This window comes from Anas acuta, chromosome 1, assembly GCF_963932015.1.
Source record: "Anas acuta chromosome 1, bAnaAcu1.1, whole genome shotgun sequence".
NCBI lineage: Eukaryota > Metazoa > Chordata > Aves > Anseriformes > Anatidae > Anas > Anas acuta.
Window position 1 is genome coordinate 118,306,823 of NC_088979.1, and position 15,577 is coordinate 118,322,399.

Here is a 15,577-nt window from a genome sequence, read left to right on the forward strand (position 1 = left end):
CATACTTTACTTGGCTTCTCTGTAACCTTTCCAGAACCTGTGCCTCCATACTCGGCTTTGTAGTTTTTTGCACAAACACCTTTCTTCTGAGTAAGCAGCTACATCTGTTTGTGACAGCTGAGTAGCTAGAGGTGTTTGGAGCTCTATCAACTCACTCTATGATTTAATTCCAAATTAATTCAAAGCGGTGCTTTCTATTTGCCAAGCCCTACATGAAAACAGTTACCTCAGGAAGCACCTCTTTCTCTAACCTCTTTCTCCAATTGCATGGCATGAGCTCGCATTTTCCAAGACTGAAAAAGATGAGACCTGGACACAACGTGTCCTAAGTTCTGGATTTTGTTTCAAAGATAAACCTGCACTGGAAATACATCATAATGTTCAAAACCAAAGTCCTAGAACAGTCAGAAGCAATTCAGTTTCATTGTGAATAAGCAGCACCAGAAGCAGCAGGTAGAATATACTACATTAAGCCCTAAATTAAGTTGTATGTCACATATGACTTCACTCAGATATTTTTTTTCCCCCCACTAGGTACTCATTTCAGTAAGACTGGCATTCAGACTATTGCTTAGGCTTTCTTCACCTCTGCCTTTTACGGGCGAGAAGCAGATGGCTATCATGGAGCTTTTATTTCCTATGCTTGGAAAAAGTATTTTGATGTGAATCATTCCAAAAGCACCCTGATTTTTTAAAGTAAATTGGCTTATGAATATTTCTCATAATAAATATGTGGTGGTGTTTTCTGCCAAGCACTAGTGATTGTGCATGCAAAATGGTCAGTGAAGATTTCAAACTGATTTGAATAGGTGGCCCATAAAATCCAAGTCTTTTTTCCAGATACATGAATGAGGGCTTATGGAGCCATCTGTACATCAGTACATTTTTCCAAGAATGGAAATACCCTCCATGCTAACTCTTTCAGGGTGTTTCTAATATTTTGCATGAGACAATTCCTCTCAAACTTCCTGCCTAATCCTAGTTTCTAAATAGAGTATTTATCATCCTACCCCACCAGAATGAAAAATGCCCTCTTGAGAATGAAATATAATCTGCCCAGTCACAAGGGTAGAGGCTGCATGGTGGTCTGGGCAAGGGAGGAGAAGCAATCCTGTGGTGTTTAGAAGGTAGGGAGAAGGACAAGAGGTGATGCTGGTCCAAAGAAGGAAGACATCATCACAGGTCCAAAAGCTGAGGGCAAAAAAGAGATGTGGCAACATAGTTCTGAGAGGAGGGGAAGAGAAGGGCAAAGGAAGGGGCTCTACTGTGAGGGGAAAGGCAGGGGAGGACAGAGGTAAGGAGAAAGAGTTTATAATGACGGGGAAGCACATTTTTAAATGTTGGGAGCTACAAATACTCATCTCTTGGGTCAATTAACGTGTTCTAGCAGAAGGAATTGAGGCAATATTAAAAAAAAAAAACAAAAAACACAAATATGTAATGTGGTAGATAGCTGTAGTAAATATGCAGACATAAATTCATCATGCCTTATTTTGTCTTCGTGTGAGAAACTGGCATTGCTATTTTGCAAGAGCGTGCCAAACACTAATTATATGCATACTGCCCCAAACAAATAGAGCCTGATGAAGGTTATAACCCAGCATAAATAATGGAGGTTTTTCCATTGGTTTCAAAGCACAAGGAATCAACTAACAGAGATCAACACCACAAGAGGCTTTATCATTTCTTGAATTTTTGCAGGACTCTAACTGTATTTGGTGAACTAAATTTCAACATCTACTGAAATAGGAGAGTATTAATGTTGAAAATATTATTAAACTTATTTTTGAAAAACAAACTTCCATGTGAAAGGAGCATCTATTATGTGTTTTAAGTTTTTCATTCATATTGGTACCGTGAATTTAGTAGGAGTGAAGGTGATTTGGGGACATTAAAACCTTTGGGGTGTAAAAGACTGTTTGTCCACAGAACAGGTAGAGCATGAAAAGCTGTAGGCTCCACCTCCCCATGGTGCCCTTTGCCAATATTCCTCACCCCTGAACTTGGCCACCTCAGAAAGCAAAAGCAGGAGGTCATTCTCTGAGGTCCCTACAATCCCTGCTGGCCTCTGTCCTAAGGTTGCTTTCATGGGTTTCTATTTGTACTGTCAAAAAACATCAGTGTGAGGTTTCAAATCCCATTTACTAATGAACTCTTTCATCTTTGTGAATGGGATAAAGAGATTCTTTGTTTGAAAATAAGGATTATTTTTTTCTTGTTGTTCTGCTCATTTTTGCATCTTTTCACAAGCTTTTTGTTTTCAGAAAACATTACAAGACAAAACTGTACCCCGGTTTTAACAAAGAGTTTGACATCTCCAATTTGAAGAGAATTCTTACATACACTAAATAGCACGCTGCCTGCTGCTCAATTGTTTCACGTCTCTTTCTTCTCCCCAAATCACCAGGTGAGATTTAGGAAAGTCTCCCCAATGTTTTTATCAGCTCTATTAAAACCAAGATCTCTAGAAGAAGCTCATAATGAATACAGTCAGAAGCCAGCAGGAATGAATTGCAGCTAAAGTGATTTTGATAGTGATGAGCCCTATAACCCAGCTGCTTCCAAGTTTGGCCCTGAGGCAGGATTTTTAAATTAAGAAAAGAAAAGAATATACATACTTTTTAATCTGATTTTTTTTTATTGTCATGCCCTGATTTTTTTTATAGGCCTTTGCAAAGTCTGGTTGGCTTCTGAGCTCTTGAAACCTGGCATCATCATCTTTCTTCCTCCTTTTTTCCCCTTTGTAAGTTTACAACATCCTAAAACCACCACAAAAGAGGTAAGCTATATTTTATACAACTAGTGAATGATGAGATTGACATCACCCTCTGTGTTCCTATCCAAGAGACTTTCAGGCAGGGACCAGTATGAAATGATGTCGTTTTGAAGACTTGACAGGGTAAGTGCTGACTTTTTAAAGCATAGTTTTAATCATTTCTCATTCTCTCTCCTTTTTTTTTTTTTTTTTTTTTTTTGGGGGGGGGGGGGGGGGGGGCATTGAAAATTTTGCTTGTCCTTATGTCCTTTAAAAGTTAACCCATGCTGAGTAATCTGAAAGTGAATGCACTGAAAATAAGGGTCTTAGGCTGCTACAAGCACACAAGTTTACAAAGATCTTCCAGAGCCCTCACATGCTGTATATGAACCCCTCCACAGAAGCACTTTTCCCTGTCTTGGTGGAAATCCTTTACAAGCCAGAATGTTAGAGCCAGACACTTGTTTTCTCCCACTGGAAAACAGTACAGGCTGAAACTCCCTGCCAGTAGATATGCTTGGGTAATGAGAAGCATATGACTACCTGAAGAGGAGTAACTACAGTTCTAGTTTGAAGCAGACACGCTCAGAGGGTTTTCCCTTTTTACTTCATAAGAAGTAGGAGCAGCCAACATGCTCTCATCTTCCCCCGGCTGGCTGCATTATTGTGACCCTAACGCAAAACACTGTTTTAGGGATAATTTCCAAAAAAGGGAAAAGGTAAACCCCGAGGAAGTCATGCTTGTGCCATTATGGAAAGATCATCCAACTGGCTGGAAAGCCTGTTCTGCAGTAAGGAACATCTTTTCAAGAACCCTGGTGCAACCCAGCAGTGCGTTGGTGTACTCACAATCAGATGACCCTGTGTGTGCGTGCAGGTTTGTTGGTGAATGTGGTGAGTGGATGAGGGCCGGGCTCAGAGAGACGGAACAGCTTCAAGGTTCAGGCAGGGAAGGCCCGGCTTGGCGCTGCATGCACCCGTCTGAGTAATCTCATTCTCCTCAGACGCCTTCTGGTTTTCAGCTGTCTTGGGTTTCTTCCTGAAAATAAACAAAGAGACCTTTGAAGGGACTGACTGCATATTTGGGAAAAGGCATTTTTAGAATCTGTTAAAGATAACTTTCTTTCCCCCCCCCTCACCCTCCCTCTCTCCTCTCTTTTCCCTTACAGGGAGGGAGGCAGAGAAGACTCTCCTCCATGCTTCTTGTTTGGAAACAAGCTGCTCCTTGTTTTGACTCTGATGCAATGGCCCTGAGACTGTATTACAGCAAACAGGCCAAGAACGAAGCTCCTCATTCTGCCCCTACTGATGACATATAAAATGAAACTAGTCCCAGTGGTTTAGACAGTCGAAGCTCCATTTGACAAATATTAACTAAGGCTGCAGCATTCTGAACAGAAAGTTATACAGGAATGCAATAGATTTGTCTGAAAAGCAAAAAATATGCAAGTTTCCAGTTCAACACAAATCAGGGCAAAGACTCATAGAGAAAAGCAGTGAAGTAATTTTGATATGCAGAGGTCATCTAAGTAAAGCACTAGGATTTGGAGCCTGAAACAACAGAGAACATGTATGATGCATGCGAATCCTCAATGCCTCTGCCTACCCAGAACCTCGTGGCATTTTGTATACACAAGGGATTAAAACAAGTAGTGATTACTCATTACACAAATGGGGAAACCGAGGCACAGAGAAGAGACTTGATGGACTTTGACTCATACAGCAAGTCCTCTGTATAAGCAGGCAAGAACCTGGATCTCCTCTTTGCTTCTTTTCTATTTTAGACTTGAAAGCCACACTTCTGATGCTTCCTCAAGCCTGCAGGTAGCTGCCGGGGGGACCTTGGGCCACAGCCTCTAGCAGGGGACACCACTGCCCTGGCTTACGATGGGGACAACAGCACCCAGATAAACATTTGGCACAGGGTGCTGCTGGAGCCATGGTAGTGCAACCCAGCATCCACCACTTTTTGTTTGGGTCCATGCTGGTGACAGAGCTCCTCTCGATGGAGATGGAGACAGGTCCTATGTGTGAAGGGACAAGCCAGCAGCCATTGCCAGCATGGGAAGGGCTCCCCACTGCATGTGCGTCCACCTGGGACAGCTTGCAGGCGACACACTGAAAAACGTGATTTTTGAGACCTGGCAGGGCTTCTGGCTCAATTTTGAGACAACCCTGCCTCACAGGGACAACGTGGGGCAGCGGGACGCCCGCCGGGCCGAGCAAAGGCCCGGGCCGCTTACATAAAGGCGTTATATAAGGGCGGCACGCCCGGCCGGGGGCAGGGCCCGGGCCCGCCGCCATTTCCTGGCGGTCGCCGTCGGGGGGCAGCAGCCGCCCAGGCCCGGCCCGGCTGCCGTGGCCTCGGAGGTGTCACCTCGGCCGCGACTGAAAGCTTCGGCGGGTGTGGGAGGGAGAAGAAGAAAACAAAAGTTAAACGGGCCAAAAAGAAATAAAACAAATCACGACGACCTTCCCCCTCCCGCCCCTTTCCTCCCCCTGCTCCCCTCTTTTCACTAACAACCCACACGGTGAAGAAAAAGCGGGGAGTTTTTAGTTTCCTAAAAAAAAAGGAAAAAAAGTGATGCACAACACCCCCTGCAGAGGCCAAAACTCCCCCAAATGCTCCTTCTTGTCCAGAAGGAGTGCTTTCGGGTGTTGCAGGGGTGGTTTTCAGGGGAACCAAAGGTGATGGTGGGCAACACTGCTCAGCCTGAGAGTGCTGGTAGCCCAGATGTGTTTCTTTTGGGTTATTGGGGTTAAAAATCCCCACAGCAGACACACTGAGGCATGGACTGAGGGCACAGCCTGCTGCTTTCTCCACATATATAATCAATATGCTCAAAATAAGCCAGGCCAAAGTCTAATCGGATTTAAATTAAAACAAATAGGAGATGACAAAATGGACCTTACTTAAAGTTGTAAAGGTATAGGTAAGGGCTGAACCAATGAACTCTATATTAAACAGAAGGAAAAATCAAAGTATTTAAAAACATATTTTTCCTGAAGAGTAAACAGAGCATCTCATCACCACAAGCTCTGGCATCCCTCAGTCTGTTCCCCATCCTGTCACCACGATCCACGTCTTGCTGCATAGATGAGGATACATGAGATGTATAGCTTGCACGTGAGCATGTATAATTTAAAGTGCACAGACTGCATATGTTTTGTTCATAGCAGTCTGTGTAGCTCCTTGGCATACTAACTCTGGTAACTCCCATTGTATGCCCTCACACGTCGCATGTCCTGACCCCATGACTTTTCCATGTGCACCCAGCACGTGCAGGATACTGCAATGTGTATAAATCAGTGCTTTTTTTTACAGCATTGCTACCCAAGAAGCTTTCAAATAGCATGGCTTTTGTCCAGGCAGCAAACGATATACATAGTCAGTTAGACTCTGGTTGTGTCTAGAAGCTGAGCTCCCATATTTCAGCCCGAAGTTAGCTGAAGTTGAACACTCAGAGTATGGCCTCTGACTCTAGCTCTGTCCACACATAAAGCTGCTTTCCCTGGGCTGGACAGTACTGTTATTTGCAGGGTAGGGGCTCAGTCTGAGCAAGCATTGCCTGTTGGTTGCTAGCACATCCAGAGTGTTTTGTTAGACCAAGCACGGACCAAAGCTGAGCTTTACTTCATCATGGTCAGGCTGATCCTGTGTCTACCTCCCAAAACTCATTAGAGGAATAGGTTAGAAATACTTGAACTACAGGTAGTGACACCAATGAAGCTGTGCACATCATCCCCTGACTCTTCCTTTCCAAACCTGTGTATTTTCTACCTTGCTCTGCAGGCTGATGCTATATTATTGAGATGCTCTTGCATCGTCACTTTTCCACATCAGCATCCTGCAGTGTGGAGACTTGTCCTCACCTGGATGGGAAGAGAAGTAGTGGTACTGACTGGCACTAAAGGCAATACCTTTCCACAGCAGCTCTCCATTTCTCTTACACTGTTCGTACATGCCCTGTACCTCAGTACTACCTGAAATGAACACAAACTTCCACGTAAGGAAGTCTGAGGACGGGAAACAGCCTATGAAGAAACTCAAACGAGGTTCTTCTTTTCCAGTCTGCAACATCAGACCGCTGTTGTCAGTTACGGACAATGGGCCAAACCAGAAACATGCTCCTATTGCTCTAAGTATATTGCTATCTTTTGTTCTACTCTTTCTCCTATATAAAAACCTTCTATTGCTATGATCTCCACCTATATATTCTACTTAAATATTCACACATTCACGTACACAGTCTATGTATATTGCTATCTTATCGCTATATTCTTCACAAGGAGAGTTGTTAAGCGCTGGATCAGACTGACAAGACAGGTTGTAGCATCTCCATCCTTGGAGATTTTCAAAACTTAATTGAACAAGGCCCTGAGTAACCTGATCCAGCTTGGAAGTCAGCCCTGACCTGAGCAGGGAATTGGACTAGAGACCTCCAGAGGACCCTTCCAACCTAATTTCTTCTCTGATTGCATAGTTCTTCTATGAACACTTCCATCAGTGAGCTCTCTAATAAATCTCTATGTTCCAGAACATAAAATGGGACACTAACTGTGGACACTAACTGTGGAAGAATGGTCTTAGCTGTTTCAAAGTAAAGAAAAAAGAGAGGAGAGGAGAGGAGAGGAGAGGAGAGGAGAGGAGAGGAGAGGAGAGGAGAGGAGAGGAGAGGAGAGGAGAGGAGAGGAGAGGAGAGGAGAGGAGAGGAGAGGAGAGGAGAGGAGAGGAGAGGAGAGGAGAGGAGAGGAGAGGAGAGGAGAGGAGAGGAGAGGAGAGGAGAGGAGAGGAGAGGAGAGGAGAAGCCAAAGAAAAGGAAAAGGAAAAGGAAAAGGAAAAGGAAAAGGAAAAGGAAAAGGAAAAGGAAAAGGAAAAGGAAAGGAAAGGAAAGGAAAGGAAAGGAAAGGAAAGGAAAGGAAAGGAAAGGAAAGGAAAGGAAAGGAAAGGAAAGGAAAGGAAAGGAAAGGAAAGGAAAGGAAAGGAAAGGAAAGGAAAGGAAAGGAAAGGAAAGGAAAGGAGAAGAGAAGAGAAGAGAAGAGAAGAGAAGAGAAGAGAAGAGAAGAGAAGAGAAGAGAAGAGAAGAGAAGAGAAGAGAAGAGAAGAGAAGAGAAGAGAAGAGAAGAGAAGAGAAGAGAAGAGAAGAGAAGAGAAGAGAAGAGAAGAGAAGAGAAAAGGCACAGGGGTGAGAGTGAAAATGAAGCAAGTAATAAATATTGATTGTGGAGCCTTCCCAAAGTATAGCTACTTATGTACTATGCCTGGACTTCATTGATTGCAAACCTGGACTGATTATTTCAATTGTGGAGGTCAGTCTACCTTGTTACTGTAGTTCATGTGAGTAAGTTTTCCTCTACAGACTAATCCTGAAAAGAAGAAGTTTGCTATTATTGCTACAGTCAATAAAAGTTGCAAGATATTTGTAGAAGACTTGGGAATTTGCCCTTGGAGCAGGTGGGTCCAGTCTGATCCCCAGTTATCTCTCTGAGCTCCTTCTCCACACTCACTTGCACTGCATTACAAGCCCTTCCAAATACTGCACGCACTCTTGAAGCTATCAGAGGACTATCTTCATCATCTTTGCTTCTTGTGAAGGTCAGCAGAAGGCCAATATAGCAAAGAGAAGGTACTTCTTTGTATGAACCTGATGGACGGACTCACAGAAGTTGGGGACAGAAAAAACACTGGCTTTTCCAAGCTAATCTGAGTCTTGAGGGTCACTACAGAATTCATATTTAGTACTGATTTAAAAGAAATTTATCCAGTTGAGTTCTAACCATCCTACTTACTCATCTTTTTAAATGATGTGTCCTATGTGCAGACATGTTTATTTGTTGGTATTCATTTTCAGCATTCCTTTGTGTGTGTTGTGTTACTTCTCGTTATGTTCATTTACACCACTTAAAATACGTTCTCGTTCTTGACTGCACACTCTCAAATACCTCATATCAACCTAACTACATCCATTGTCATCCCTGAACAGAACTGTGTGTATTAGTGTAAAACAGGACCTACAATCCTGTAGGTCCTGCTCTTGTGTAAAACAGGACCTACAATCCCTACCAGCTTTCCCCTTCTATTTCCTCAAACTCCTCTGTCACTATCTTCATTGCAGTGAGGCATTCCCTCCTTTCCATCTACCTCAACCCTACGGTATCACACGCTAAGGTCTCGTGTCTAACACACTAAGATGTGGACAATTCACAATATTGCAGCTACTGCAGTGATTGCACTGGACATAAAGTAGGATAGTCCCCTTTCTATTTAACTGGAAGGCAGAACAGGTAATATTTTGGATGTCCTAATGTTGAGAGCTATCTAGAAACTAATTCCTACCACTGAGCCTTTCAAACTCCTGCTACCTTTACCCCTTCTTGCTGCCACTAATGCATTTGGCCTTCCTGCCCCAAGTCCTCCACTTGCTCTCCACACATGATTTCTTTGCATACATCTCCCCTGCAGCCAATGCTTGAGTTTGGAATGAATTTCCCCTTGATGGGTTAACAAGTTCTTACAGCTGAACCCCCCCAAATCAGGTCTCTGTCAAAACCAGGTGATGTATGTTGTTGAGCTTCCACTACTTTTCACAGGGCAGCTACCACAAATGCTTGAACACACCTTTAGGGAAGGAGCAGCTCTTTGTCCTGTGGAGAGAGCAGGTTAGCAACGAACAAACCAGCTCAGGTCTTGGATCCTGTGTCGCTGCAGAGAACCCACAGCAGTATCCTGGCTCTCAGGGGAAGCTATGATACTGTGACTGTACAAGAATAATGCTACATAATGAACAATAATGAGGCAGTTTTCAGCCTCTGAATACAGGGAGGGCTGGGTCACCAACCAGACCTTTGTTCATCGCATACTAAGCAGCATGGAGGGAACATGCCACAGGGTTGCTGATGTTAGGAGTGCTGCTGCTGGTTGAGTTTGCCCATCCATGTTCCAGGTATTATTTCTCTTCCTAGCTGATACTGCATCACCTTCTAGTAATTGCCCTCTGGTTGCCTGTACTGCCCAAGCACTGTACTTAACTCACTAGTGAACAGTTTGTCTGTAACCTTAGTAACCCACACAGACTGTATATAATTAAAAAAAATGGCTTCTTGGACCCTAAAAATACAAGGGTGTGAAAACAATTCATGTCTGGTTTTAAGCAGTATTTTTTCCCAGTGCTGTGCTGCACATTCTTCCTCTGCCTGTATGCGACTAACACAGCTCCTGATAGCAGAGCTTATCACTGCCAGTGTTGTGTCTCTTCCAGACGTGACATTGACAATACATATTTAGAAACTGACAAAGTGAAAGAGAGAGATGAGTATAATCACTGAATAAAAAACAAAACAAAAAACCCACAAAACAAACCATGACAACAAACAAAACCAAACAAAACACAAGAGCAAAAAGCACTTAAATCTGCTCAAAGCCCTCACCTCAAAATTCAGGGCACACTGAATTTTGGAGCCACAGGTGGAGCTTCCTGAGACAAGCTCGCTTTAAAAAAAAACCCTAAGCCATTCCAGTTTTCCTGCCAGAAGTGTTGCTTCAGTAGTAAGAAGTCCTGCACAGGCTGACTGCCTGAATATTCACACAGCTTCTCTGATGATTTTGCAGCCACATTGATCTTCATGCTGTTACAGCTACATGAGTGGCAGTTTGTTTAAAATCTCTGATTGCAAGTTTGTATCATACAATAGAAAACACAAACTCCTGAAAACATCGCCATAAAATGTAATATGAAAGAGAAATCCCAGCAGAATACTGCAGAACAAGAATGGGAGGCATGGAGAGCTGACAAGAGAGGCCCAATGTTCTTGTGCAATAAAAGCTTGGAAAATTTAATCAACGCAGAAAAGTAAAATAAACTCCAAAATCCCTTACAGGAGACTGATTAACATAATCAAGTTAAACTCAGAGATTAAGTTCAACTTAGACTGAAATTCGCTGGGTCTGTTTCAGACATGAAATGGGGCTGATATGCCCCCAAATTTGTCCATTTTTTCCATCTAAACCACAAACCTCATAAAAGTTACTCCCTGCCTACGAAACCTGCCTCGCTTACAACCTCAGAGCATCTTGGCTACAGCAACACTGCCACAATACTGGCAAGCACTGAGAATTGATCATAAATCAAAACTATGAGATCTACGGGGGAAAAAAAAGCGGTGCAAATAACACACAATTGATCGTTTCAGAGCATAATAGAACCACAATGCAAAGCCAAAATTGTCTTAGAATCTCAGGCAACTTTACCTATGTAATCCAGCCAAAATTTACCAAATTGTAATGGCCTAAAGTAACTTCTGTCCAAATTAGAGATGACTCGAGGCCTGGAAAGAACAGATTAAACCCTTAAGGACTTGCAGTAAATTCAATCTGCATTGCATGAAACACCAGCGAGAGGAAAGGTGTCTCATTAAAAAGTAATAAGAATAAAAAAGAAGATAAACACTCTGAAGACAAACATGGATGAATCGACTACAACAGCACGAACTAGAGCAGGGAGCAGGGAGAACCTGCCAAATGAAAAGACACAAGCACATCAAACCAGCCATGGCTGAACTACGCTGTGAGGCTACGACTTAAATATTTAACAGCTTTTTATTGACATATTTTTTTGCCCACATATTTCCTTGTAAGTTTCAAAAGCAAAACTTAGCTTACACTCATCAGTAATGCTCACAGGTGCTGCAGTTTGTTTTTGTTTTTTAAATATGTCCTTTTTTTTTTTTTGCTGAAACAAGCAGTCTTTTATAAGAGATAAAATATACTTACAGTGGTTTCCAAATGGTATCACTCTTCAGGTAAATTACTCCAAGCCTTGGACCTAGTGCAGACGTTCATTGGGGCAGGGAACAGAGAGAGGCTGTGTCTGTACCAGAAAGAACCAAAAGGAAAGGTCAGGGGGGAAATAATAATTATTTACCAGGAGCAAGAAAACTTGCTGCAATGCTAACTGGCATTCTCCACTGTCAGTACAGCTGGCTGGAGCCTGGTTCAATCTCCCCAGCCCCATCTGTAAATGACAACAGAATCGGTCCCGGAATCACAGAATCAAACTTTCTAGGTTGGAAGAGACCTCAAGATCATCGAGTCCAACCTCTGACCTAACGCTAACAGTCCCCACTAAACCATATCCCTAAGCTCTACATCTAAACGTCTTTTAAAGACTTCCAGGGATGGTGACTCCACCACCTCCCTGGGCAGCCTGTTCCAGTGTCTAACAACCCTTTCAGTAAAGAAGTTCTTCCTAACATCCAACCTAAAACTCCCCTGGTGCAACTTAAACCCATTCCCCCTCGTCCTGTCACCAGGCACGTGGGAGAATAGACCAACCCCCACCTCACTACAGCCTCCTTTAAGGTATCTGTAGAGAGCGATAAGCTCTCAGCTCGCCCCTGAGCCTCCTCTTCTCCAGGCTGAACAAGCCCAGCTTCTTCAGCCGCTCCTCGTAGGACTTGTTCTCCAGGCCCCTCACCAGCTTCGTCGCCCTTCTTTGGACCCGCTCAAGCACCTCGATGTCCTTCTTGTAGCGAGGGGCCCAAAACTGAACACAGTACTCGAGGTGTGGCCTCACCAGAGCTGAGTACAGGGGGACGATCACCTCCCTAGCCCTGCTGGTCACACTGTTTCTTATACAAGCCAGGATGCTGTTGGCCTTCTTGGCCACCTGAGCACACTGCTGGCTCATATTCAGCCGACTGTCCACCATCACTCCCAGGTCCTTCTCTGCCTGGCAGCTCTCCAACCACTCATCTCCCAGCCTGTAGCTCTGCTTGGGGTTATTGCGCCCCAGGTGCAGGACCCGTGCAACCTATTCTGGTGAAGTTGGGACAGAGAGGATGAGCCAGCAAAAGGCTATCAGTAGGATTTATTCTGAGAAGTTGCTCACTCTGACGGCATGAGCACGGAGAAGTGATGGAGAGCTAGCACAAACTTGGCACCAAAATGCATCTCATCAGAACAACAAGGCTAGTCCTGTTCAGAGCAGCAACAAACACTTCCTTAGAACTAAAAGGCAGGAAAAGGAAGGAAAAAAAAAAAAAACAAACCAAAAAACCTCCTTCGCCTCTTTTGCTGTCTTTGCATCACAAAAATGACGGCTCACATCAAAGCAGAAACCCCACTTATCTCCCATCGGCCACCAGGTCGACTGCAGTGAGGCCAGTGAAACAGCTTATTGTCAGCCCTTCGGGAAAGAGGGAGCTCAGCAGCAGCTTTATGTATGAAACGTACCGAGCTCAAGAGGGAGTTGGGCTCAATGGACTGACACAGAAGTGGATCCAAAGAGAAACCTCAGCTCCAGTATTTATTAGAGGGTGATTTCACCACCCAGACCTAAGTTTTTGGGAGTATTTACATTTTTGGGGGACTTGAATCCTTTGCTAGACTAACAGAGCTCCTCCTTTGCTAACTTTGTATGATCTTTGGGTGGCTTGTTGTGGATGTTGGAAATGTGTCTGAAGTTAACATCCAGAGACAGAATTAAATCCTGCTTACTTCACTTATGCAAAGAACTCCTGGGACATCAGCATATTCAGTCCTACCCACAGTGAAGCCAATGGTGCTGTTTCCATGAATAAATAATTTTGCCTGCTCTGATCCGACAAGAAAAGCAAATATTTGCTTTATCAAAGAAATCAAGGAGGTGAACAAAAAATGATAAGAGATGTAATTGTTATTTCACAGGTAGTTAATGTCACTGTGCAAGTTGGAATTTATGTCTGTAAATGCAACACAATAAAGAAAACCCCACTGTTAGTGCAGCAGGAACACTGGAATGAGTGCCAGCAGACACAATGAAGGATTTTAGATGACATTGGAATAATGTGCTTCACAAAATATACATTCAGTTTTATGTTCAATTTACACATTTTGTAATGATGACGCTTACTGGAGACTGGGATATATGCTACATACTCATTTCAACAGGCTACACAAAATCTATCAACTGCACTTCACAGGGGCTCAAAAACCATCTTCTTTGATTCCGGTTTTTGTGGGCTCTCCCTTCTAGAGGCCTACTTTGAATTGCAGATTGTGAAAATTTAAACAGAAAAAAAAATCCTCAACTCAGCCTGAACCTCTGACTTTCACCGGAGTTTGGAGTGGAACCATATGCCAGCATCAGGTTAGCTCAAAAGAACTGCACAGAACAGTGACACCTTTGACCAGCGCGAAGGGTTGAATTTCAGAAGTGCAATAATGCCCAGCGATTCTGCAGATTGAAGTCCTTGCTAACACGCAGTGTGGCTTACTTTCAAACTCTCCTTTCCACTTCTGTGTGCGCCCCACCTATTCTGTTAATGCTGACCTCCCTTCTTTTATCCACTTTGAACACATCTGTCTTTTGTCTGGCTGTGCCTCGTCTTTTTCAGGCATACATTCTGCATGCCTTGAAGAGTGCCCAGTACTTCAGTCGCCATGCATTTTTAACTTGTACCAGAAGCAGAAAATCACAGGATCGGGTCTTTAGTCTTTACTTCGGCAAAACTCCTGCTCACTTCACTCCTAATTTCACACAAGAGAAGTCTAAGAACTGAATGTACTAATCCTGCATATTTTGTCACCTCTCTCTTTGTGTGTGTCATTTATTGCTCTTCCAATCTCTGGGATTCCAATCCAAGTGGCTCTCTGTCATAGCGCTGCCTAGCACTCAATCTGGCTTCACATCAAAGGTCAGGGAAACAAGTTGTTAGAGATGGGCTGTTCAAAGTCTTCTACAAAATCTGTGCACTAAAACCCCCGTGGAAATCTGCGCTTAGAATATTTCCATTTTTCTCCATCTTTTTTGCTAGGGCTTTGGAAGATACATCTCTTTTCCTCCAGTGTGATGCATGTAAAGCACTGAGATCATCAACAGTTGGCAGGTAGGTTTTAAGTACAAAACATCAACAAAGCTGGTGGTGCTTCAGAAGACACGCAGAGCACCACAGAGAAGGAAACACCCCAAAAATTCCTGAAAGTTTTTATCTAGCTAGACAAAAAAATAGAGGAAAATGATTTTTTTTGACCACAAGAAGAATGGGCAAAAAGAGAGACATGCAGGACAGCAGGCAAATTTGATGTGTGGCACTGGGTTTAGTCACTTTTCTCCTATCTACCTGGGCTCCTCTACCGAGAAAAGGAAAACATTAACAACATCCCTGCTCCATGAGGTACTGTGTTCTTAATTAAGATCTTGGAGGATAAGCTTTCTGGATGAATGCATTCCAGAAATGCAGACTGCTATTACTTAAATATTCCTACTAACGATACTAACTCGGGCATTTTATATAACCTCACATTTATTCCACCTTGCTCTTCTCAAGCTTTATCTGGTAATTTAGAGGGTGTAAGAAACATTAATTGTATTACTGCTTTTATTAAGGAAGGTCCGTTTTATGATAGCAGTGATGTACTACAGATTTTGATTTAGGATGTACACTTCAGGTCAATTTCTATAGTGGCTTCAGTGGAGACACAGTGGGCATAAAGTCAGCAGAAAATGTGGTCCTTTACATAATAATGCTGATGATTAATGGGCTCCCAAACCATAACTCCATATTCTGATGTACTGGCCCTCCTCCTCCTCCCTCCTGAAATTTGTGTCTTGACCCTTTCATCTCGTTTGCCACCTTTCCGGAGCCGTTCATTAATCAGCACCATTGATCTGATGCGGTCTGTCATATCCTATTACTTAAAACACACACAAGCAAGCATTGGCCTGACTCTGATCTTTACGCAACACACCGCCACAATATTTCCTTTATAGAAGGCTGAAATACTATAAACATCAATTTCCTGTTGGTGCTCAGTCCTGAAATTTGTTTTTTCTAAGTTTGTTC

General features: G+C 43.3%; 1 protein-coding gene and 1 long non-coding RNA gene across 50 annotated transcripts in view; one reads left to right on the plus strand and one right to left on the minus strand.

Moving 5' to 3' along the window:
- Positions 1-15,577, minus strand: part of ZBTB20 (zinc finger and BTB domain containing 20) — a 526,186-nt gene that overhangs the window by 47,916 nt on the left and 462,693 nt on the right. For 48 of the 49 annotated variants that reach the window (XM_068697248.1, XM_068697214.1, XM_068697255.1 and 45 more), the window contains 2 exons: positions 11,526-11,622; positions 3,605-3,794 (listed from right to left, as the gene is read on the minus strand). The gene's annotated coding sequence lies outside the window, so the exon portion shown is untranslated. Of the gene's footprint in view, positions 1-3,604; positions 3,795-11,003; positions 11,081-11,525; positions 11,623-15,577 lie in introns of all 49 variants that reach the window. The other variant, XM_068697188.1, reaches the window with a different exon arrangement.
- LOC137863952 (uncharacterized) lies at positions 2,606-4,357 on the plus strand. The gene is made up of 2 exons (XR_011101238.1): positions 2,606-2,899; positions 3,925-4,357. It is a non-coding gene; the product is annotated as an uncharacterized lncRNA (long non-coding RNA).